Consider the following 26,102-nt stretch of genomic DNA (forward strand, 5'->3'; position numbering starts at 1 on the left):
GCACTTCATCCTTGAAGTTTCACTGTGTGCTCTGGGATGTTAAAATGGCAGTAAGTTATACTGTAAAGCAGAATTATAAATGCTGTAATATATAGCATATTATAAAGCATTATGCTGTATTATAAAGCCTTACTGATGTTTCAAACATGTCCTTCGGGAACGCTAGGTGACTCTGTGGGTTTATTCTGCAGTGTTATGAAGTCAGAGCCTTTTTTTTTGCCTTGCTAGTGACCTGTAGATTTGCATCATCCTATTGATGCAATTTCAAATGCAACCATGTGAAAAAAAGAAGGGGCTGTAACCACACGCCATGCCGGCGCGACTACAGCCGTTTGAATCTGATACCAAAGAGAGGCGGGACAGTGAGTGAGTGGGCAGGGCTGAAGGCATGTGTCAACCAGAGGATGATTTCAGATGAATGCTTCAAAAGAGCTTTCTAGGTCTAGAACCTGTCATCAAACATGTTATTAGAATCAGCCATAACAGTTTGCATCATTGTTTAATCTTATGGCCAGCCATGCAGGCAATAAGCTCTTCATTCTCTTCATTTTCTCTGTTTTAGCTCTTGAGCCTCCACAAACAACTGCTTATGTCAGGAATGAAAGAATCTCATAGACAGACCTATGCAGATTTCCACTTTAACAGGTATTTTGGCAAAGTCCTACTACTTGATAAAATCTGCCCTTCTTCGGCATGAGATAAAATCTGCCCTTCTTCGGCATCACACTCAGTTCTGCTTTTTTTAGGTATCTACTAAAAGAATACAGTATCATCACTGCAATATTGATGAGAGATATGTGAAGTGAATTTAAGTTAAATCATTAACAACTTGCACTTTTTATAACTCACCTATGCCACCTGAAAAACAACAACAACAACAACAACAACAGTGCTTTTTGGAACTACCTGATGAGCTTGCACATGTTTATACATGATAACAAAAAGGCAGGAAAACGCTGAGCTTTAAAAGCACCCAGCAGTGTTTCAACCAAATCTAACAGAAGGCAAGAGATCAAAGCCATAGCAGGGATCTGCTATCTGCATTCATCAGTGGCCTCATCCCATTAGACATGCTTCTCCTGACCCAGCCAGTCCAGAGCTGCCACCACAGTCATCACACAGCCAGCCCAGAGCAGCATCAGCTAGGTATCTTTGTTTTGATTAAAATGAACTTTATTGCAATTACTCTGTTAGTGCAGTTCATTAGGCAGTGAACACTGCCTTTTGAACCCTGGATGGCATCAAATAAGCATGCAACACGATCCCCTGAGCAGTTCATTGTCGGTTCACTTCCAAACAAACTCTGGTGCTGTTCGTTTGAAGCATGAACACACTACAGCCCAAAAAGGCACTAAACAGACCAAACACACGACATTATGTCACAAGATGCTACTGTTAACACCTGCGTGAGAGAACAAAGTGGGTGGTGGTGAAAATGAGGGAACACATGAAGCAGTGAGGAGGTAGAGAGTACCTCATTTACATTTGTTACAACGAGCATATCTCTACTACACTGGAAAAAACAGACAAGGAAAAATGCTTAAGTATTCAAAATGCACTTTCTGCATCGGAGGAAATATACACACCTCATCCACATACACACCTCACAAGTGCATTCAGCCCCGCAGAGAGTATTGCTGCAGTTCGGTCCGAATTATCATAAAAGCTGTTCAGGATGTGACCATATCCATCCGACTTTTGTTCACATCTTTTGGCTGGATGGTAAATATGTCTGTTTGAACACTAAGCTAACCATAATAGTTTATGATTTTCTGCTTGGATCCAGACCAAGGAAACTGAACTACAAATATAAACCCACCTTCACACACTATAGCAGTCCTCAGCCAGCCAGCCCAGAGCAACCCCAGCTAGTCTCACAGTAAAGTGCAGCTTCAGGACAACAGCAGAGCAGAGGATGGCACCACAATGCAAAAAGCAAAGAGTAAGTGTGGGAACAAGACTTTACTGACCAGGCAATCTTCAGAGAAAGGACATACAAGCTTGTGAATCTGGTCACACCATAAACCTTATACAATGGAAAAAGCATTTGGCCTTATTTATTTTCTTGTTTCCTTTTTTAAATGTTAGCAATTTTACAGCTGGACTCCCAGTGTGGAGTGTTTTTCCACATTATGTTATTTCTGAATGGCCCTTAGCTGTGGTGTTAATGGAGGATTTTCTACTGTGCAATATTGTGCATTTTTAATTAGAATTCAAAAGAATCCTATAAGTATGCAGGTGATGCTAACAGAGAGAAAAAATACTGGCAGAACAAATATTAAACACTTCAGTACCATGAGCAAACATTTGCACAGTTGCATCCTTTTCATTGTTTATCTCTGAGTAATGTCCTGTTCTCACTGCACTACACTCTAGTTTCTTTACACAATGATTCACTTTACACAATGATTCACTGTGGACTACAGAGTTAATCATAGCCTACATGTCCTGCACATGGTGTTCAGTACTTTGGTCTGTCTGCTTTAACTCATCAGGTGTGAATGCTTTTGTGAGCTGACTCACTTAGAGCTAGACCAGAAAAATGGAAAGTCACCTCATTAGAAATCCCTTAAAAGTGTACAAGTGTGCATATGACACCACATATATTAATATTCTATTATGAAAAGCAAGGTCATGGGTTGGACTTCCCAGGAGCACATATACTGTCATACTAATAAACATGTAAGTGGCTCTGGATAAAACCATCCGGCTAGTGCAGTAAATCCGTTGTAATTTTTGGAGTGAAGCAAAGCCATCACTGTGTTCCACATGCTGCTCTGTAGCCACTCTTCCTGTCCTTCGCCCTGTGTTTCTCATCAGCTTCTAGTTCTTCAGCTCAAAATAAACGGCCTCCTATATGACCTTTTAAAGTTCAGCTATGGCTGTTTGCCACGTGAAATTCGTGCTAACCAAGTAATGATCGCATTTAAAGTGTTATTAAAACATGAAAATGTGCAGGACAGTGGGAGTGCTGTGTTGTGTCTATAACGGAAATTGTACCAGTTTAAATACTTTTGTTATATACTAAATTAATATAAATAAATGTCAAAGACCTAATACATTGCCCCAGAAAATTCCTACCAGCCATGTCTGATGATAACAGTGAAGTCTTCTATTTCCATTTGACCATTTCATTTCAGAACCAGTCACATTCAACCATCTTGATGAATAATCCAAACTTTCATTCTCTCAGGGATGAGCATGAGCACATGAGAGAAAACGGCAGAACCACCTTTGCACGCTGCTCATAAGGGAGGGCGCAGCAAGCATATTAGCTCCACTATTATTCTTGGATGGAGGGAGGCAGAGATCGCACTGTGAGAACAGATGGATTTATCATTTTGATGCAATCGACAAGATATCGCAGAAACTGTGCCAAAATGAATTACAAAGGTTGGGAGTTGTAACACTAAATGACCTGCTACTCACAGAGGAGAATCTAAACTTAGAGATCACAAATAATCTAGAACCAAAGGGCCTGAGTGTACAGGTAGAGGTTAATGAATGGAGAAGGACAGTTAGATACTCAGTAAGAAACCATATAGGGTTTTGAAGGTTATGAGGAGTAATTTGTATTGAAATTGGGATGAGACAAGGAACGAGTGCAGCTGGATGGGGGTGATGTGAGCTGAATACCTGGTGTGATTTAAGAATTCTAGCTGCTTAGCTTTCAAAGTGCTGTAGTCTGGCAATGGTTTTGGCAGAGAGACCAATAAAAAGGGCATTACTTCAGCCAAAATGGCAAGTTATAATTTCCTGGATTAGTTTATACAAACTAACTTTACATTCTCAACTTCTGAGTCATTTATAAGCATCCATATGGATCAGTGTTATTAGCCCACCATCCACAAGGCATTTCCTTTCTCCATAATAGACAAAGATAACCAGTAAAGACAGTCGTAAAACTCTGCAATACACATTCATAAAATTTCGCTCTTGTTCCAGTCCAGCAATCAACAGAAAGGTCACTCTTGCACAAACGACATCATTTCACAAGACATTTAGCATAGCTTTACCTGTGGAAACACTCTCTTTGGTGCTATTTTTAATTAATGCGCAGTGATTCAGTAGCCGTGGGCTGACAGGCCTAGAAAAGACAGTAATGTTTGTTATCTTTCATGCAGCGGCGTAACACAGTCTCACAGGGACCACAACAAAGACAGCCGTGGGGAGGGAGTCTGGGGGGCTCAAGGGGCACAAACAGATGACACGATGCCAGCAAGACTGCGGGACATGTGCAGGACAGCGGGATGTGGACACAATAGCACAATGTGGGTAAGGCAGTATCCTGAGAGAGGGCAGCAGCCTCACTAGCTCTATGGCTTTACACACCCAGGCAGTAAGACTCATCATGTCAGCAGAGGCACCTGGGACTGGTTCTGATGGAGTGACACAAGAAGGCAGAAAAAGGAGGAGCGGACACAGAGGGAGAGAAGGATGGAGAAAGATGAAGAACAGAGACTGGGGAGGAGAAAGATAAAAGAGAAGTGAGGATAATTTAAGTAATAAGAGGGAGAGACGAACAAGAAGAGTTAGAAAGAAGGGAAATAGTAGTGATAACGGAGAGAAATGAATATATAGAGAGATAAACAGAAGGGAGTGATGAACAGAGATAGAGCAGTCAACTGATGGGACTTGTGCTGCATGGATTGACAGAAAAAGAAAGAAAGAAAGAAAGAAAGAAAGAAAGAAAGAAAGAAAGAAAGAAAGAAAGAAAGAAAGAAAAACAGGGAAGAGTGAGAGAGAGATATGATGGAGAGAGAGACAGAGAGAGAGAGAGAGAGAGAGAGAGAGAGAGACACATGATGGAGAGGAGAGAGAATGTTAATTTGCCCAGGCAGTTCTTTCCCAACTGAGGCATTAACTGAAATGCTTACAGCAGCAAGTGTGGTACACTGCATCTTCATAGAGTAGTTATCCCCTGGGGATTAACACACACACACACACACACACACACACACACACACACACACACACACACACACACACACACACACACACACATAATCTTAAACACACACAAACACACAAATGGACACACAATGGAAAAATAATTTTTAGTATACATGCATTTTGAAGCTCTTTCACTCATTTGAATTACATGTCTTCAGTAGTCTAAAGTAATCATCAGGTATGATTACATTTTAGCATCTGCTGTTGTGCAGTCACTACTACAGCCATGTAACATCATACAACATAATTTTGCTGACTTGACTGTTCCTACAGAGTTCTTTCTCCAATAGCTTCTGATTAAATACAGACTGTTGTAAGCTTACCAAACACACACTCACACATTGAAACTGAAAGGCAGTGTAACACCACTCAATCAATCTCTTAGAAACAGTTTTAGTAGCAGCAAATCAAGCTGTTTGTGCTCCTTCATCAGTTTCTCTCCCTTATATCGCCTCTTCACTCAGACTATCCACCCCACCACTGTTCTTTCTGCCCATCTACCTCTTTCACCCCATCTGTTCCAAATCATCTGTCTCTCTTATCTTTTTACCTCTGTCTTACTCTTTCCTTGGTTCTCTCTCTTTCTCTTTCCTCACACTATGCTACCTCATTATCCTCAATTAAAAATAGCGTCCTTGCCCTCAAACAATCACGCTGCGGTTATCTCCTCCAGACCACCAGGGTGCAGTGGTGTGGGTTACTCAGAAATCTTTAATACCACTGTAGCAGCAGTCACACTGGAAGTCGGAAAAAGGTCACGTCTGCTCAGGAGTGTGCTAAAACAGTCCACAGCCATGTGCTATGTCACTCTTCCGACAGACATTTCTGATAAGAACACAAACACATCAGCCTGAACCTGAGATTATCTATCCCTAAAATGGCAATGCCTGATACACACACACACACACACACACACACACACACACACACACACACACACACACACAGAGAGAGCTGAGAATGTAAATAAGAACATGTCTTTCAGACTGTGAATGGGTGACATTTTTAAGATATTCTCCTACTTACACCAAATTTGACTTTAACAACAACAAAGAACATGATTCCTTTGGCAAACCATTCAGGCTCCTCAAGCTAAGGCAACACCAGACATACACTGCCTCTCATCTTTTTTATTTACCTCTAAGCATTGCAGTGTTGATCTCACTGCATCTCCAGGAATTCGTTGCACATTTAACACAGCCAGACCCATCTGGACTATCATTCACAAGATAGCAGCATATAAAATATGAAATACTGACCAAACATCATCTGTTATATTAAACACAGACCCAGAGGAGGAAGTTGAAGCATCCTCAAACCTGCCTGGGACACGCAGAACACATTCAGAGGACATAGCACTCAATCAGAGGACACACACACACTCACACACACCACACAAACTGGCAGGTACAGCACAAGTTTCCCCACTCACCTGATAACATTATTAACCAGAATGCATTTTATTAATTGTAATAAGTGTTGGACATTACACCAATGCTAAAAATCCAATGGTGGTGCTTTAGTAAAATAGCTGTTCTTTTTCCTGGTGCCAGTGGCTATCCATGAAATTAGCTTTTATTTCTCTAATTAGCCAAGCAGGCAGCATTGTGTGTTTGAAAATGAACAGATACAGAAAATGAACAGATGCAGAAAAAGGTTTCATCTTAAGTGGGACTTGAGGGCATATTTGTGAGAATGATATGCCCTGTTTGGGTTATGGCAGTTTAGGTTGGTGGGAGGTAATGTTGTTTTTGAGTTTGCTGTCTTATTTTGACTGTCACCCTGTAAAAAATGTGCATCCAACTTTTTGTAACCATGTAGACAAACTGGGCCAGGCCTCACTAGTGGGCAATACTCAGGAAGGGCACAGAGCTGCTTTGACATTTTCTAATGATGCTGTCTGACAGGGGAAACATCATCACCGTGCTCACTAGTATAAACAGCCAAACCTTATTCCTATTGCCACTGCTCTCTCTCTCTCTCTCTCTCTCTCTCTCTCTCTCTCTCTCTCTCTCTATCTATCTATCTATTACCCTCACATAGGCACAGAACTATGTCAGTAGTTTGGTGGCCTGCTATTGTAAAACCTAATGGAATAACTCAACACAGAACAAAAATAAAAACTGTCAACACCTGTCAGGAGATAAGAGAGGGAGATTTCAAAAGAGAGACAAAAGATTAAAGAAAGGAACAAATGAGAAGGATAAAAGAAACCATGCAAGAGACGAGAGCTCATCATGGTTTTGCTAATGACTGCTGCATATACAAGAAAACAAACAAGCAGTGTTCCGCTATATGAACTGCTCTAGCTATAGGGCATATTATACTGGTCAATAGTATCCGTACAACTTGCCCCTCTAAGTCAATAAATCAATATATTCAGTCATGGCATTCTTGGTCAACTAATATTCTGTCATTCAACAAATGTAATTTAACTTATGCATTTATTTGCACAAGTGAACTAATTATTTCTGTAAATGCAAGCTTGGACTACTCAGAGTGTATCACCATCACTCTTTTTACTGTGCATTATGTTTACAATCATGCATCCTGAATCACGAATCCACCCTGACTACTAAAGCGAGCAAGAGAAACAGTATGGTCTAAATCGCGCTTACTCTGACATTCATATATATGAAAGGTGGAACGTGCACTATGATATTAGTATTTTACTAACCTCATTTTAGCATCCATTTTGACCTGCTGAGAGCTTAAAAACATAAGCGCCCACAATCTGACCCTCTTAAATAACCTACGGACAGATTATATCTTGTACCACGTGTCTGCTTAACAGTCAAGACATTGCTCATTTGTTAAACATGTACATTTTTCACTTTTGCAAAAGTTTAATTAATTTGTTGAAGAAACTAAATAAGCCCCATATTACCTAACTTTATGGCATTATACACGTGCATCTCATCTTCCTCCAGTCATTTGATTGCATTCAGACAACAATGGATTACATTTCCCTTCTCTCTAAAAACTGGGCAAAAAAGACATAACTACTTATACAACATTGCATAGGTGCAGCCTTTGCAATGGAATGTTCTATATCTATTTTAATGAATATCAATTGTAAGAATGTAAACTAAAAACATTCACAGTAATATCTATAATACCAAGCTCAATTTAACCATATCCCAAAGGCAAAGCACATGTTAGCTGTAAGAATGGGATTAAGCTTTGAGTTCCAGTCTGTGGCAGCAGGTCCTTACTGCCCACATTCTCATTGGCAGGGCCCTTCTTTTCCCATATTGCTATCTGACATACTAGCCAGTTGGGTGACTGCTTAGCCGTGTTCGTCTGAAGTAGTACTTCCCGGCCCTACAAGAAGCCTGGACCGGCCTTCAGGTTTCCAGACTGGAGATGATGTCTTCTAGTCACCAAGAGATCCACTGTACTGGTGAAACTACACATTTAATCTCAAACAGGTGTTCTGGAGCAGCTGTGCAGAGTTAAGTAAACTAGCTAACATTTCCTGCAGCCCTGCACTACACGCCAAGAACGCTGATCTCGCCTCAACACTGTACAAGTTGCTAATGGTATTGGCCACAGGGGAACCTTTATGTTGTCCATCAATCATACACTTAAACACACACAGCCAAGCATGAGAGACATTAAACTATGCAAGAGACATTAGCAGTGCTCAAACAAAATTTTGTGACTCGGTGCCAAATGAGGGGGAACATTTACTACTGCAGTCTCTAGGAGATACTCTTGTTGGGTTACACCACTAGAGAAAACACTGGTGGGGCTGCCAGTCCCTATGGATTACACCATTAGAGGAAAACTGTGTGTTGCCCACCACATACATGCTAAGGAATTAACATGTACGTTGTTGGAACAAATGGGTATTGGAAAAAATAGGACAAATTTGAAAGCCAAAAAACAAATAAATTATCATGATAAAAGTACAGAAGAATGTTTCAATTTGTGTGTTCTCAGATGTTTTGGCTGATGTTTGGTTACTGACCACAAATGTCATTGCAGTACTCTCTGACAACACAGCAGCAAGATCAAGACATTCAGCACCAGGAGAACAGACTCTCCCCAAATGTTTGAAACAGTACATGGAAAGAGCTTGGATTCTTTTCTGCTAAAGGCCATTACACATACAAACACACCCTGTCCCATGGGTTACTTAAAAGCCTTCCCAATTACAAACTCCTTGTCTTGCCTGGAACACCTACATATTAGGAAGAGAAATCATGGCTATAAAGGCTGTACAGTCTGATCCGGCTTTTCATGCACTAATATGGGTGTTTTCTTATGTAAACAATTAAAGCTCTTTTCTGCTTTTAGGCCCAAACATGAATGCCTGTTACATCTGCAGGGTAATGATAAGTGATAAAGGTATATATCCAGCATCTTAAGGAGGATTTAGAAAAAGGCCTGTCTGAAGTTGGAGCTTAGCTAATCCATCCAATATTTATACTATAATCAAACACAAGCTTACGCACATGTGCGCGCACATACATGCATTTACACAAAGAAACACTGATGCTAACAAACACAAACAAACACACACACACAGACACACACAGACACACACACACCAAGAAGAACTGAAAAGGCTACATTTTGTCACGTTCATCTGAACATGTTTCCTGTTGCAGTGGAGATGTTCATGTGTTTCAGTACAGTTGCAGAACAGCCTGGAGCATGGAGCGAAAATTGTCGTCAAAGCAATGAGAGAGGACTGAACCAAACTGGCAGGTTGTGTAATAAGCAGGATGTTATATAAGCAAGTAGATCAAACACCTCTGTCTGACAAAGAAGGCCAGGACCAGAACCAAAAATGTCAACATATATCATCACATAGACACACATACACAAAAACACACTCTCAAGAATGCATATACATGCACACAAACACTCACAAGCCCACATTCAGAAATTACACACAGAGCAGACCTGAACATACACACAAGACTCTGGGCTGTTGTACTATAACAGTATATATTGGTACCTCCCTAATTCAGGCAGCCATTATTCAAAACATACACGAGGAAAAACACACACATACACCTAACGCTCTCTCTCATCAAATTCTTAGTAATACACTCATATCATCATAGGCAATTCTAACTATATTCTAACTTTAAAAAAAAAGTTAATAAAGAATGGAATAAATGTGCACATATACCCTAGTACAAAGATTCTCTCTCCTAGAACCAAAACCGCCCTCTATTTCTGCAAAGCCTTAGACCCAAGTTGAGGATAAAGAGATTAAAGACAGTCATGGCCTACCAAGCTATATTATGAACATGACTTAAACTGTCACAAACCTATATGAGCACCATGGACATCACTTAACACTTAAATATACATACATACATACATACATACATACATACATACATACATACATACATACATACATATATATATATTATAAACATGACTTAAAACCATCAAGCACATATGAGCACTGTGAATATGAATTAATGTGTCACAAAAGTATGGGGATGATGAACATTATCTATCATAAACCTTTAGGAATGTTGGAAGCATATCTTAACCCATCACAAACTTATAAAATATGACCTTATGGACATGATCTTATAAGTCTATAAGAGTATTATGAACAAAACTCATCATACACCTATGGGAGCATTATGAACATGATTTAACACTTTACTGCCCCTGCGTCAGTCTCTCAGCTTGTTCCTGTATGTCTATATGTAAGTGTGACAGCAAAAGTCATTCATACTCCACTCAAGCAGTTTAGACTGAAAACAGATTAAAAAGATAACTCTGAAGAAAAAATTAAGAAAATATCATTTAATGTGTGGGTTTAATGTCTTTATTGTTTTGGAAGTGATTTGTGGTTTGAAACACCTTTTTGTATTCAGACCAAGCTTTAGATGTACATGACTATTATAACAAATGAACTTAAAGCAGATTAAAGCTAAGGGTTACTATTGATTGCACAGCCCTTACACACTGTAATTACATCAAGTCTATTACCCACTGAGATCACCAGGAGTCCGTCAGTGGTGCCTGACTCTGGGGTTAGTATATATAAACCTATATACAAACCATGCCTACAACATGCATAAAACATAAGGATTTACGGGACCTCTACAAAACAAGGTAATGAGTGAAACTGGTAATATGCAAACACAAATCTCTTGAAGCACCAGAGATCTGTAGAAGTTCTAGCAACCAATCATAGAGCAGGAGGCTGAAAAACTGCCCAAGTAGCTTCACTGATGAACAGGGAAAATGACAGAAGATATGGCAGCATGGGCAGGTGGTAATTTAATGGCACGGTGGTATGAGCACGGTCAAATGGCTCTGATTCTGAGACAGAGAGTTCTGGTTGATGACTGCCCCTGGACACTCTGCAATTACAGTCTCATCATCTTTAATCCAAGCTGCTTGAGTGGACAGCAAAATGAACAGCTTTGACTCTACTGTCCCAATACACATTGCTGCATCACCAATTTTAGCAAACCAGCCTATCCGTGGACTTTCAAACAAACAAGAAACAACCAAAGTGCAAACTGACTTGACTGCCAAATCATTTTCATTCATCAATAGACATTTCATGACACAGACCAGAATTACATGCTCATTCAAAGACATTATACAGTCAGATACTGCTCAGTAGTTACACTTTTGCACAGATGTAAAATCTTAGTCTTAACATGCATTACATTCTAAAACTTGCAAATCCCTGTGTTTATATCCAGACTCCAGCTGAGTGTCTGGTGGTGTCTGGCACAAAGAACGCGGCCAACCCGCAGTCGGGCTAAATGTCAGCAGTGATGAAGAGTTCCGTGTTCCGCAAACAATATTCTACCTCGCGACCATGACCCATAAAACCACTAAAGTACACCTGCACACACTAATGCACAGAGTTGCACATATGCACAATACATATGCATACACACACTCACAAGCACATCTACAACTGTACACACAATGTATTAAGTCCGACAGACTCGCAAAAAAAAAAAGTGACAAAGTCATGACCCTTCTATTACCCTACGCACTACAATTCACTGTATAAATAAATAAATAAATAAATAAATAAATAAATAAATAAATAAATGTTTAAAGAACACTCAGCTCTTTGGACTGCACATCTAACAATGTGAAAAAATAACAAATATCCAGACCATCTCATTAGAATGAGGTTTAAGTTAAGGAAAATCTTACGTTAGACACCACTGTTCTCAGTAATATTAGTCTGGCCTGCATTGTCGGTTATCAATCAACCAGTCGGTTTCCCGAGCCTCCATGGCAACAGTTTTTCTTCCAAACCCTAAATACCAATACTTGAATTTCGACATTGCCAAATGCACATAAAATACTATTTATTAAGTCATAACCAGTCATGGGATCTATACATAAAATAATTTGAAAACCGGAACATCTATCGCTTTTTTTCCCCCATGCAGTATCTAAACACGCACTCATGTGTCTTTTAACTTGACTGACGGCTGTTTCCACGAGGACGACGAGTTCTAGTTGACTGTAACCGAGCTACTTTGTACTTAATCGCTCTTCGTATTAGAGGAAAGACTGTAAATGTGCAGTAAATCTGTAACTACGCACCCGACCCGACGCTTCTAGGGAGCTCTCAGAGACCAACTTGGGGCTGGCGCTCTCCGTCACGATATCGGTGCAGGTGAATCTGACGTAGGTGTGGCACTTCCAGCTATCGCTTATTAATATCTGATCGAATGACCCTCACATATGCCCCGCCCTTACCTCCTCACATTAGACCGCTTAATTAATTTTATGCAGTGAGTGAGCTAGCGACGATGGTGTCGGAGTCAGCGACGCACACATGCTCCAAGGAGAGATTTGCCAAAATTATGAATGAATGAATGAAAATGATGGCATCTGTTAAATACAGTTGGTTCTGTCGCATGAGTCAACAACTCATCTGCATATAACCACAAAGCACCCCGGTTTGGGTCACACTGCTGCATATAACACAGGGTGCTTCGTATGCGTGGGGAAATTCTCCCTGTATTGTCACAGTGTCCAATTCTACTTTCAAACTGCTGTAATTTGTCACGATAAAACAGCTGTAGCACATAATAACATAGGACCGTGACAGTTTGGGTCGCAACTGCAGAGCTGGTCGTTCTGGCAGCTCCTGATGTTTCGCATCTGCAACGAGGGACACTGCTTCACACGAGTTAGACGCTACGATGATCTCTGCAAAGTGATCCTAGCCCACCGCGAAAACGTTATTTCTTGCTCTTTAAAAAAAAATGGCCAAGACGGAAGCAACGAAGTTTTTCGTATCTTATTCTAGAGTAACAACCGATGAGTGTATTCGTTTCAGAAATGGATTCAGGATTCAGAATGGCTCGTAAACGTAGAAAGAGCGACGACTGTCATGCATTCACGCCAAAGTCATCCTTACACCCGCAGAACAACTAAACCATCCTCCCCTGTCGGAGATCACATATTAGCAAATGGTTTACCTCACAGAATTCGCACGGCCGCTGTCAGTTTTCACTTGCGCGGAGATCTCCGTAAGTAAACTTCTGAACACCCTTGTCCGGCCCCCAGCTACACAGCAGCTTGCTCCCAGTCGGGAAAACGTTGAGCAGTCGTACAGGACAGCAGCATCGCGTGAAGTCTCCTCCTATCGTATCGGGAGCGAGCCCGAGGGTGGGGCTTTAGTCGCTCTTCAGCCGAATCGGAGTTTGTTGGCCATTTAAAAAGCGTTTAACGACCCACGACACGACGCATAATTAGATTTTCCGAATTGTTTTTCGCATTTATTATTACAAGCATATCACTGCTCTTTATATATGTTTATGTTCTCGTCCATGTTAATGATCTGGTGATGCATTTTTACTCAGACGTGAGACTGTAGGTGCAACTATAGTTAATTTATTGTGGGCTTTACGTCTTGGAGGCCTTTCATTTAGGCCTTTGTTTTGTGTAGTTTCTCACGTCCGTATGCGAGTACTTTTCAAGAACTCAGAACTAAAAACATTACTTTCATTCTACCTTACTGATTTTTATTGGCCTGCCTTTTAAAATAATGTACTATTAAAAGTACTTCTACGCCACTATGAAATTGAAGAGGTATTTGTTTTAGTAAGTAAGCACGCTACTGAGTTTACGATGACATGGAACTAGAACTCAGGTTAAATAAATAAATCCAAGTTTTCTATTCAACCTGGTTTGTTTCGTGGGACCAGTCATTGTGTATAAATAATTGGGTGTATGACACTTTGGGCGAAGATCTGGACTAAAACACTTCAAAAGAGTTTGGGGGGGTTAAATATAAGCAGGCAGTTATTCATTCAGTGATGTCATATTTATGAGTATGTATGTATATTATCTTGCATATTATATTTTCAAATCCCATGTGATCAGATAATTGATTTAATTTAGCATATGACTCACCAGTGATTTATAGGTTCCTGCAGTTCTGTAGGTTTCCTGCTAAGAGGGGAAGTGCAGGTTTCAGACTGGAAAAGGAAACATATAAAACCTTTGAAAAGCCATTTTAGGACACTGGGCAAAAAGCAACTACGCTATCCTGGGCCATTGTTTACAGGCTTCATACATGCGCCACAATATCTTAACTTCATTGCCGCTGTCACTTTAATGATTGGAAACGTGATGTGATGTGAATGACAAGCAGACGTGAAGTGATGAGAATGGCAAGTAATTACAATTCCTTGATGCTGCTTCCAAATGATCTATGTTGTAGTGGTTAATGTGCCAATTATTGTCTTTATTTCATCATAATCTCAAGTATCTGGGAGTTTATAGGTCAGAAGACAGGAATATCAAAGATTGCCATATCTGAACACCGATCATTTGTTTGAATTTGGTTGGTAGACATGTCACATTATGTGGTCAGCTGAGGCTTCAGTCCATTTAGAAGGGTTATATATTAGGCATTTGATACCATGAAACATTTTGATCAAATATTCATTCAATACATATTAAAAAAGCATGTGGTTTAAGGGAATTTATGCATCAGTGAACTAACAATAGCTCAGAAGGGGATAAAAATCTTGTTTACAGTGAACAAAGACCCTGGACTGTCTAGTAGTATTATAAACAGTTGTAGACATGCTTTGAATGGCATGACAAATATGGCTTTCAGCATTTACCAATGTAATGTTATGACTTCAGTGGGTTCAGACGCCAACGGGATGGGAGTGTGCAGAGATATGTATGTGTTGGAGACACATGGAGCATTTCTGAGGCAAGGACATGAATGATGTCAGCCATCGTCCTGTCCTCCAGCACATTATAGTCACACCCAGTGAAACCACAACATCTCCAAAGCACCGCTAGCTTTGGTCTGGTTTTCAAATGTGGGAACTGTTGGAAAAATAACACTGGTTTGTTAACAGCGTAAATCGGGGAAGGATAAACCTTGTATTTGAAAGCCTTTAATGTTCCTCGGCTAAGACATGAAGGATTTTGAAAAAATGTCACTTACACAGGACAAACCTCAGAAGTCATGTTTAAAAGAAATAATTTTCTCATCTACCAAATCTTCTTTCTTCTTACTTTTGCTTAATGTGGAAACTGAGAAAAGGGAATTACATATCCCCTATCTAATTACTCTTTCCAGTGTGAACTGAAATTCCTAAATGCAAATACTCTTGTCCTTAATCAACCATAGCCTACTAGCCCTATCATACCTATAACATTAACTAATCAACTCTACATATAACCTATCCCTACCCTACCATAACACTAACCAATCATATCTGACACTTAATGTTCCCTATTATTAATGTTGTTGTTGTTGCTGTTGTTGTTATTGGTGTTATTAGAGAGGGTGGTGGTGGTTGTTTTACATATTAAATCTATAATCCTTTACCTGTCCACTGTTACTCTCTTAGACTGCTCAGAAAGCAACACCATTACTGGCCATAACCTCTTTAGATGCTGTGAAGGTGTATGATGTCCCATAGGGCTGAAAGGATGTATTTATCTGAAGTGCTCTAGGCTTTATTAAATGAGTTCAGATAATATACTGCACTCCACAGCCCTCTGTCCTCTGTGTCTAGAGGAATCTCTTGCAAAACAGAATACCACATTCAAGTTTTGGGGGTTTTTTTGGAACTTCTTTTTATAATTAAAAAAAAAAGAAAAGTTCATGCTGGATTTCACAGTAAGTGTAATAAATACACAATCAGGAATTCTAAAATGCTTTTCATATCTAATTTATTGTATTTTATCACTAATTATCTATGATCTTTGATATTTTTCTATTCCATTGTGATCCAAAATTGTGACCTTTTACTTACTTTTTACTGAATTCACTCTAGCCCCTTCAGCTCTAACCCAATCCTGTAGGCTCCACTTTAACACATTCAGCTCCACCCTGAACCCCTTCACCAATGCCTCTAACCCTTTTAGCTCCACCTCAACCCTTTAAACTCCAATTCAGCTCTTCATTTAAATCTGTTTGACTAAGATTAAGCTCTTGCATAGTAATGACTGTTGCCTCAGAGGTCCTGTAGAGATTTTTGGTTGATAGAAATACAAATTGTGAATTATAATAGTAATTTCAAATGGATTTCAATACACTTAACCAAAAGGATTTGCAGATTTTTTTAATCATCTGTCACATCCAATTATATTAGGTACAAAGTAATATTCAGTAGATTACAGTCACAATCACAAAGGTTTGTAATAGTCTTATACTCTTAATTTTGTAACCGGACAGGTCATTTGGATATATTGCATGTAAGTTGGAATGTTAAGCATAACCCTACATGTCAAGAGAGCTTTGAAAGAAAAAAAAAATTAATATATAATACACCACATAAAGCACCTCTTTTCCCTTTGCAGATAATCAGGTAGGCTATAGCATGTTTAATTTTTTAATAGCTCATTATATATCTATTTTATATATCAATGTAAGCATATTTTTTATATCTTCAGTTATTATCATAGCTAGTGCTGAATTATGGGGCAATGAAAAGGCCATTAAGGACTGGGAAACATCAAGCGGAATGAAGTGATGCAGGATGAGTACAGCAAAGGGACTTGGGACACCCAACCTACCATTACACACTGGCCTTATAGCACACCTGTGGTGCATAAAAGGCTCAGATCAGTGTTGTAAAGGCAAGACAGAGGCCCATTTGTCATGGGCATGGGAAGCTGGGTAGCCATTGCTCCAGGTGAGGGCCTGATGGAAGTGCAGGTACCATGCAGGCAGCTGGTGGGAGGCAGGTGTGGTGGGCCTCTCAACACGCCTCTGTATCACTGAACATCCTGGACAGGTGCCTCAGGGGACAATGCAGGGAACTGGAGATGAGCTATGTATTAGTAATGGGAACGAGTTTCATTATGGGTGAGAGGAGGCACTTGCTGCAGCATGGACAGACAGAGTGATAGAGAACACAGCGGGTGGGAGATCTGCACTGCAGGACCAGAGACACAGATGCAGAGTTCAGTTTCATTTGGGTTGGGGGGAGGGGATGTTGTGGAGCTGTTAATCAGCACAACTGCGCTTTGATTTGTAATCTAGCTACTAATGTAGCTATCAGTGAACGAAGTGGCTTTCAGTGATCAGCTTTCACTGACATGAGTCTCACCCTGGTCTCAGTGTGTCATCCTTTTCTCTGTGAAGCATTCTGATTGTTTGTTTACTTGTTTGTTTGTTCATGTTTGTGTTTACTCCATGTAGAAAAGTGAGCAGTCACATCATTTAGACAATGTTGTCAACAAAGGTTTCATCTTACCTGCCCCAGTTCCACACCCCCCTTAACTTGAACTATTTCACTTCTTTTTCACAGACACAATTGGAGAACCTATAATGACTTATGATCTCTGAGTATGATCTGGGTTCCATGCTTTAGTCCTGTACCACTCCTGCTTTAGTCCCTACAGAGCAGAGCTGCCTAACTAAAACCAAGTGTGTTGCAGCAGGAAAACCTAAACGTGAGTAATGCGCTTACACAGCCCTTTCCCCAGAGATTCAGAGTGGACCCATTATTCCACAATAAGATGAACTGTGAGTGGAGAACAGTGATTTATAGCATAATTTAGTGTGAGATTAGGCTAATCTACAGAACTGGCACACTGCCTAAATACCAATGCCAGGCTGGATCTCAAGGATTTCTCTGTCAAAATCTATTGGGACCAACAATGCCCATAGTCTGGTTTATGTTGTTTGTTTTTGTTTTTCTACTCTATAGCTAATCAAACTACCTCCTCTTATCCACTACATTATATAATATCTGGCTTGACAGGCAACATGCAATGCCATACTAGTAGCATTAATTTTTTTTAATTGCATCTTTTAATGCCACAGTGATAGAGCTTCTGGATCTCAGAATTAGTGCTGTCAAATTTTGTTTCAGCAACGACTTATTAAAAGTGCCAGCATATAACCCTAAGAAGCATTTCAATCATGAATTAGCAATGAGTAGTTGTAAGGTCATATTTGCAAGCTTCTCATCATAACATATTAATCTGCATTGTTTTCAATTCACTTTGTAGTTTTGAAGGTCTTGATGCTGTGTATCTCATCAGTACTGTCTCCCAGAGCTGCTCCAATCATCTTGCCCCTGAGACTGCAGCCAAACCTTCAAGGATTCCAATTTTCTCCCTGATTGCTGTGGAGTCCAAAGTACTTTTTTAAAAATGAACACCATGGCTACTTGGTCCATGATGAAAGCCCTCCATTTTTGTTGCCATGGTGAGAAATATCATTCTGGCCTCTGCTAATAGAGGAGGACTATAAAGGCCTCTCCCTCTTTGCTCTTAAAGGTAGGGGCCTATCTCTGTCAACAGCCATTCCACTCAGTAGGCAGCCAGAGCATTATCAAACTAATTCTGACCTTTAACTCCCCCCCCCCCTCTCTCTCTCTCTCTCTCTCTCTCTCTCTCTCTCTCTCTCTCTTTTCTTTCAGTGATGCATTTCATATCATAATTAACCTCCAAGATTGTTTGTGTGCTTACATGTTAGATTTCATAAATGCACTCTTATGAAACACAGCACTATTGTGATATTGATCACAAAACTGACAACACTGTAGACCTGCTCAAGTTAGTAAATATTTTTACATTGAATGCTTTATATGAGGATTTGCATTCAAAACAGTGCTTTTACAATTTCAGAATTGATATTATTATAATAATTTTACTGCATTGCTTCAAAAGGCCAGACCTGAGAACTAAAACATCTGAACTACACATTAAATTGTGCTGTTGATCATTGTTGGTTCAATTATTTGTGTAGGTAGAGCTATTCATTACATGGTAAGCTTCAATACTGAAGTATTTGTTTATCTATAAAGTGTTACCACCGTGTTCAAAGAGTTCAGAACGGCTCCCTCAGTATCATGGCTCTACCAACAAGCTATGGCATATTCTCATGACTTTTCTCACAAGGGGAAAGTACCAGCACCAGCTGGCTGATAGAGAATGGTTACTCTATTCAGTGGAAAAGAAAGACTTTTGCATTTGGATTTAAATCCATAGTATAAGCCATTCAAATAGTATTTTAATTCATTAATAATTGGACTCAAGTATTAATCAACTAAAAATTTGGTAGATATTACTCTGATTGGCAAAGCCAACATGCATATTTAGTAACCATAGTTGCAATTAGGGGAAACCTGCTCTCTCAAATAACTTCTGCCTTTGGTTCTTGTTAGTGGAGTATGATATTGAAATAACAATCAAAGTGTTTCACTTCTCCACATTCCAGTTACAAATTACAAATGCTTTTATTTAATTTGATAATATACTAACTTATAGTCAACCAAAGTTCTTCTATAAACAATTTAAATGTTTTTATTGTGATAAAAACCAAGAACCACTGTCTACATGCACAGAGCACAGTACTAGCTATAGTGGCTGTGGTCAGTGAAGGCTATACCATATGTGCATGTCTAGTGTTTCCTGTGTGGAGTAATTTCCTTTGTAATCTATCTCCATCAGCCTTTGCCTTTCAGGTAGAATGGTGGCACTGCACTATTGTCTGACAGGATCCTCTTCTGCTAACCTTGGTGCTGAACCAGACTCAGTGCATGAAGAAACAAACTGACATTGAATTGCAACAGAATGTTTTGGACACATGATGTATCATTTAAGATGTGCTCTTCAACCTTCTGCCACTCTAGGGAATAAATGGGTGAAATTCATCTTTGGTCGTTGTTGGTTGATAGATAGACGTGGCAAACTAATAGTCCAGGACGTCTTAAGATTCCTCCTCTCTTATTCCCTGCGTGTCTCTTACCCCTGCCAGCTTTGCCGTCAGTAACTGCCAGTTAGATTCTGCCCCCTCCTGGTCCACAAGGTCATAACCTCATGCGCGCACATACACACACATTCAAGTACACGTGCACTCATGCGAAAGCACACACACGCACATACACACGCACACTTACACACTGCGTCTCATTTTAGCTGGAGCTGGAGCATTTTTATTGTACCTCATAAATAAAGTGTGAAGATTTAACTCCTGTTTCAATTAGCTGCTGATCTATTATTAAATAAACTAAAGCTTCTATGTTCCACTGTAGGTTCACACTACCTAGCTACATAAATTCAGCCGACACTTTTATCCAAAGCCACTTACAAATATTTCTGAGTTCAACTTGAACATTTGATGGCTAAGGGTCTTGCTCAGGGATCAGACTAACACTGGCAACCTTCTGATGAGTGGTCCAGTACCATAACCACTCGAGCTACTACTGCCCCAACGTTTTTATATGTACAATGTAACAGCAAATTTCTGATCATCTTCAACACAACACAAAACCTGCAATAGCATAGCATATCACAGATATCCAACTGGTCAAATAGTTTTGGCATCATCATCATCACTTATCTAGCATGATGTCACGCTAACTGCTAACACCAGGAGCTTTCACTCCCAGCTATACACAGAAATCTATCTCTCTGATGGAAAGAATTTGCCTGCACTAACATGTGAATTGTGCTGGTAGTCCCTGAGTCCCAAAACTTAAATAAAGCTCATGTCATTGTGCTAGCAGTCAGGATCCTTATGAAATTTATGAACAGAATCTCAGAGCAGCTACTCTCTTTATTTACTATGCTAAGAGTTACTTGTCCCCTCTCTGCTGGATTGTCTGTACCCAGAGCTATGTAAATCTGCTAGATCATTGTGCTCGATTTTAAACGTGTGCTTGTAGAAGGTTGATAGTCTTGTTCTGTCCATGCCCTTTAACAGTAACAAAGTCTCCAAAGCAGTCAGTATTTACACATGATAGCACGTTCCTCTCCAAGCAAAACCTCCATCTGGCTCTCTGTCATTTGGCAGTATATGGCAGCCAGCCAGCATCTGATTTATAGAGCAAACACCTTTTAGAGATTGCTGCCGAACCGTCAGTCAGAAAGAATAACACCGAATCCATATTCCCTCAGAGAGATGGAGCTGTGACGGATCATCAGGGTCATCTCCTCACTGCCACCTACTCTATAAAAGAGTGCTCCTTTCACTGTGCTCAGACAGGCATTAATGTAGTACAAGAGTGTAATCGGAGCAGTCCTTCACTATAAATACATCGAGACTTTTCTAACTTCACTTCTCCTCTTGTCATGTGTTTCCTTTTGGTGCTTAAGCACCTAAACCTCACACCCACCCCATAATGCGTTTGTGGCCTCACCCTTGGTTGGATACTATGTCCCACTGCTGGTACTTCACACTACCCTTCAAAATCAGCTTGTAAACTTGACTGGGAGTCTTACGACTGATGAGGTTATCCACCCCTACTCAAGAAAATAAAAACATGTTCTTCAATAAACAGGCACCACTGAAAACAGGCTCTACCAGCCTCACAGCCATCAGAGCAGTTGATTAAACAGGAAGTTTAATTATGGAGGCAGAGGAAACAATCACCTACTGGAAAGAACCTTCCTCTTGACCAAGGTTTCAGCCTCTCACTGACCACCATAGACTAGCTGATCAGGCTGCATTTACTCTTAGCATTTTGGTTAGGGCAGAGACAGTAAAAATAGTAATCTCAGTGCATTAGGGTCAGGTCAGTTTTACCTTGTATTTTCAAATAGCATATAGCACAAAGCAGCTCAATAGAGATCCATGTTCAGGCACTTTATGATGATCAGAGGCCATGATTTGGAGGAGGAACCACATGTAAATATTGAACGATGCTGAGCACATTAATCTATACTATAAGATTTACCACAGACATAATCCTGTTTCCTGATCTCCCAGTAAATTAGTGGCCTTTGATTGAGCTTCTACTTTGATGAACAGTCTGCTTCCACATTGTCCTGTGAATGTCAATGTTGGACATAATTATCGACATCATCACCTGCCTTGGCTAAGAAATCCAGTGCACACTGTGGCAATGTGTGTTTGTTGTCAAGAACAGTGTTACTGCTCCACACATCTTCCATCAACAAGCAACTGTTTAATATTCTTTATCCCCACAATTCTTGTGGCTTCAGTCAACACTCTTGAAAATAAAGGCCAAGACTCTACTACCTGACCTTTTAAAATCCACCACAATAGAAACTCCTGTACAAATGTTTATAATTACCAGCATGACCTGAATGAGAGTAGGAATCAGTGCTGCATGTTATTCAGATGTAAATAATTTATTTGGATGAGTGTCCTCAAACAGTACCATATTGTAACTGTATTGTGACAAGAAAATACTTCTCCACACAGAGCAGAGGCTCTGAAACAGCTGCTTGGCTCAAAATAGGCTGTGATACCCAACTAGAACACTGGGCTTTTCTCACCGACGTTCATTCTCTTTCTCATTCCTTCTATCACCTTTTTCACTCCATCTCTTTCTCTCTCTCTCTCTTACACCCTCCATATTTCTCTTCCTTGCTATATCTGTTCATCAAAACAGTCCCTTCCACAGTCCTGCCCAACCCTGTAAATCCTCTGCCCTGAGTGACCCAGTGTTCAGTTCCCAAACAGACTTGTTTTTGTTCTTCCACACAAGCTTGTCGACAGCCTGGATGGATAGAGGGTAAAGCGTATGACTCAGACAATACTCCTCACACTCGCATGCGCGCTTACACGGCTCCTCCTAGAAATCACCCCCACCCACCCCCAGCACAATACAGCAGGAAGACGCCTCACTATGTTGGAACAAAGACTCCAGTGACAAAGAAGTAAATTACACATGTCAGATTAAAGGAGCCTCTGTTGCATCTCCATATGGGCACAAAACAGAATGGGTCACAGCATGTATTTCCCTGCCTGCAGACCCAAGTTCTTCTCAGACCAGGGAAGAGGAGAAGAAAAAAGGCTCTGTTAATGTTCCTCATGAATATCAACTCTATTAAAAGCTATTCCTTTTTTTGCAAATCCATCCATGTCCTTGAAATTTCATGTCAGAAATTGAGTAATGAAAAATATGTCTCTCTTTTTCTCCCAGTCGGATTTTTTTGTTCCATGATTTGGCTGCTCCCTGTTGCATTTTATACTACTGTCCAGTTCAAAGCTATGATTGTAAAAGTAACCATGTAGCTCTTTCTGCACTCCATGTGGGGTCATACTTCAATCAGGACTTCACAGCAAGTGTTACTATTACAGAAAGTGTGTCACTGTGTGTTGAGACATTTTTATGGAAAAAATCGTAATATACAACAGCTAAGGGAATGTGTCCTGAGGCTATGACACATGAACACACATACACACAAGCACATGCTCACAAACACACACAGACAAACACTAAAGTCACATACACACAAATTCACACATATTTTTTATTGTATACTGAAAATTATAACTTCTCTGGCAGAAAAGAAAGAAATAAGACAGTAAATGGGAGAGAGGGAGAGGGAGAGCGAGAGGGGGAAGAAGAGAGAGGCTAAGTCACAGGAACAGCAATTAGAGAAAAAGAATCTTAATGATGGGGATGGAATACTCTTACTCCTTCTCGCTTTCTGTATGTATGTATGCATGTGTTTATAAAAAAGGTTTGTGTGTATGTGAATGTGTGTGTGGGTGTGTGTGTGTGTGTGTGTGAATCTGTGTGTGGGTGTGTGTGTGTGTGTGTGTGTGTGTGTGCGCGTGCACATGCACATGCACATGCATGATCGTATGACAAATGGAAAGACTCAGGACAGCGGGATTTGCTACCAGTAAGAAAGAGAGAAACGAGAACGGCATAGAGAGAGAGAGACAGGAAGAAAAGAGAGAGAGAGAGAGAGAGAGAGAGAGAGAGAGAGAGAGAGAGAGAGAGAAGATGGGACAGATAAATAAACCCAAATGATTGTGTGTGGGGGGTGAGTTTTCCTAGCCAGTGTTCAGCACCAGCAGTAGAATATGTGGCAAGCCTGCTGGGGCCTGAGGGCAGAAGTGTGAGCAGAGAAGAGGGCACAGCGCGACTGGCCTGGTTACGGCCAGCACCAGCAGGGGAGGGGACTACGGGTGGGCCCTGCGAGGCATGCATGATTGGATTAGGAATGCAGGTCCACACTCGGCTCTGCTCGCTTTCCCATTAACACACAGCATCGCGTTCGATCGCACCAAACAGGACTAATATGCAAGAGTAAAACAAGCAAATGCACACTGCAAAAAGCAGGACCACACTTGTAGAAAATAGCATGGCAAATCAATGGCAAATTTAGCAATAGAACAAAAATGCATGAAGAGGGCCATGTCATCAACCACAGTGAAGAATAATGTGCCTGTGGAGAGGGGATAGAGCTCAACTTAAAATGCAGAAATGATCAGTGGGAGGATTTATCTATTCATTTCATAGGCTGCAGACACGAGGCAAAGCCACACAGCAGAGGGAACAGCAGCGCCTGTGTGGACTGATGATTATGTGCCGTGACACTGGAACACTGATAATAGGCTATATTGCAAATAGTCATATTAGTATGATATCTTAGACCTACAATAAAACCAGTAACACTTACAGTATGATTTTCTGGCTTCCAGTTCTGGAATATGCCAGCAGGGTCATCTGTCACCTTCAAAGGATTGGCAGCACTTTCTGAAATGATCTATTAAATATTTCAGTCTGATACTGAGGATGCTATGAAGATTTTGATGAAGAATTTCAGTGACTATGCCTTCAGTACTAAAAGCATAATTCAGTGTGCGCATCCCAGCCCATCACAGCACTCCCATCCACGAACTTTGATATGAAACATTTGAAGCAGTTGAGTCACTGCTGAACACAAAAGAACATGGTGAAGGCTTTTGCATACGAATGAATTTATCATGCCTGATAAAGGAGCAAATTTGGTTAGGTACTTTATCAGAACATTTTGTAATACATTTCCACAGAGAATCATGCTGTGGTGATTATACCATACAGTGAAAAATCAATACCAGTGAGGGCCAGTGAGAATTTAAGCACTTGTTATGTATACAAAACTCTGAGCTATAAGAATAACTGCTAATAAGGCCTGATGTCTGTACCATGCCCAATGTGTGTATTCCATCTTATTTTTAGATATTTAGTTTCTAAGTCTATAGCCACAAGGTGTTTTTGATATACACACATATCTTATCTTTTTGTTTCTTTTATGCAGTGTGAATAAACGAGACCACTCTAAAAAAAGAAGGAGATGAAAACAAACAAAGGAAAGAAAACAGAAAGAGGAGGAAATTACACCTCATAGCTGCAGCAACAAAGCAAGGATGACAACAATACTACCAGCAATAACTACATCCGTGATGTATCATAGCAAGATAGGTAGATAATAATGCACATTTGATTTAAAAAAAGAGTGTAAATAAATACAAATACAATACTATATATCATTTATGGATGAGTTTGTCACACTAATGATATCATGAATTTATATTAGATTTAATACATTACTTTTTTTATAAAGTGTCAACTCCATTGTTGACACGTTATACTCAAAAGTTTTTTGGGGTTTTTTGGGGGGTTTTTTCAGCCAGAGGATGTCTTGGCTTTGTTGTTAGGTTTCTTCTTTACAAAAGCTAGAAAACTGGGTACAAATAATCAGGGAGAAAGAAATGACAAAGAGCAATGTCTCACTCCTTTTTCTAGTCATGACTGTAGGCTCATTTCTTGACCTTGACTGTTTATAGTTTAATAACTATAGTTTGGTGTGGATATGTGGCTATCCTCGAGGAATTAAAATACATTTGGAAAGCAACAACCAGCATTTTCCCAAAGCGCTATTAATGCAGTCCTGAGGAGGGGGTGAATGATAAAGATGAGGATGATTAACAATGAGGAAAT

General features: G+C 40.1%; 1 protein-coding gene across 5 annotated transcripts in view; it reads right to left on the minus strand.

Annotated features, from left to right (window-relative positions):
• The window catches only part of jupb (junction plakoglobin b), a 56,360-nt gene extending 42,809 nt beyond the window's left edge, over positions 1-13,551 (minus strand). Inside the window, exons 1-3 of one of the 5 annotated variants that reach the window (XM_027016070.3) lie at positions 13,404-13,539; positions 4,878-4,921; positions 4,017-4,087 (exon numbers count right to left, since the gene is read on the minus strand). The gene's annotated coding sequence lies outside the window, so the exon portion shown is untranslated. Of the gene's footprint in view, positions 1-4,016; positions 4,088-4,877; positions 4,922-12,519; positions 12,541-13,403 lie in introns of those variants that run through there. The other 4 variants (XM_027016069.3, XM_027016068.3, XM_081704103.1 and 1 more) reach the window with 4 other exon arrangements.
• Positions 13,552-26,102: the final 12,551 nt, after the last annotated feature.

Source organism: Electrophorus electricus, chromosome 2 (assembly GCF_041902795.1).
Source record: "Electrophorus electricus isolate QZ-2024a chromosome 2, ASM4190279v1, whole genome shotgun sequence".
Classification (NCBI taxonomy): Eukaryota; Metazoa; Chordata; class Actinopteri; order Gymnotiformes; family Gymnotidae; genus Electrophorus; species Electrophorus electricus.